The sequence below is a fragment of the Ipomoea triloba genome, chromosome 16 (assembly GCF_003576645.1).
Source record: "Ipomoea triloba cultivar NCNSP0323 chromosome 16, ASM357664v1".
Lineage (NCBI taxonomy): Eukaryota > Viridiplantae > Streptophyta > Magnoliopsida > Solanales > Convolvulaceae > Ipomoea > Ipomoea triloba.
The window spans coordinates 14,592,121-14,592,802 of NC_044931.1; the positions used below are offsets into that span (position 1 = coordinate 14,592,121).

Genomic DNA, 682 nt, shown 5'->3' on the forward strand with positions numbered 1-682 from the left:
TCCGCGCAACTTCTCTCGCTTAGCGGTTTAGCGGTTTAAAAGGATAGTACCCTTAGCGAGCGGTCCAGCGGTTTAAAAGAAAAGATTAAAAAGAGGGGGGGGGATGCAACACGAGGACTTCCCAGGGGGTCACCCATCCTAGTACTACTCTCGCCCAAGCACGCTTAACTTCGGAGTTCTGATGGGATCCGGTGCATTAGTGCTGGTAAGATCGCATCCGTCACGTACTGCGCGCAAAATGTACTTGACCCTCTCTCTCCGCGCAACTTCTCTCGTTTAGCGGTTTAGCGGTTTAAAAGGATAGTACCCTTAGCGAGCGGTCCAGCGGTTTAAAAGAAAGATTAAAAAGAGGGGGGGGGATGCAACACGAGGACTTCCCAGGGGGTCCGTCACGTACTGCGCGCAAAATGTACTTGACCCTCTCTCTCCGCGCAACTTCTCTCGTTTAGCGGTTTAGCGGTTTAAAAGGATAGTACCCTTAGCGAGCGGTCCAGCGGTTTAAAAGAAAGATTAAAAAGAGGGTGGGGGATGCAACACGAGGACTTCCCAGGGGGTCACCCATCCTAGTACTACTCTCGCCCAAGTACGCTTGACTTCGGAGTTCTAATGGGATCCGGTGCATTAGTGCTGGTATGATCGCATCCGTTACGTACTGCGCGCAAAATGTACTTGACCCTCTCTC

The 682-nt window shown here is 51.6% G+C and overlaps 2 non-coding genes across 2 annotated transcripts; both read right to left on the minus strand.

The window, feature by feature from the left end:
- Positions 1 to 100: 100 nt before the first annotated feature.
- Positions 101 to 219, minus strand: LOC116008178. The gene has a single exon (XR_004095577.1). It is a non-coding gene; the product is annotated as a 5S ribosomal RNA (ribosomal RNA).
- A 306-nt stretch (positions 220 to 525) lies between these two features.
- On the minus strand, positions 526 to 644 carry LOC116008374. Its single transcript, XR_004095761.1, has one exon. It is a non-coding gene; the product is annotated as a 5S ribosomal RNA (ribosomal RNA).
- Positions 645 to 682: the final 38 nt, after the last annotated feature.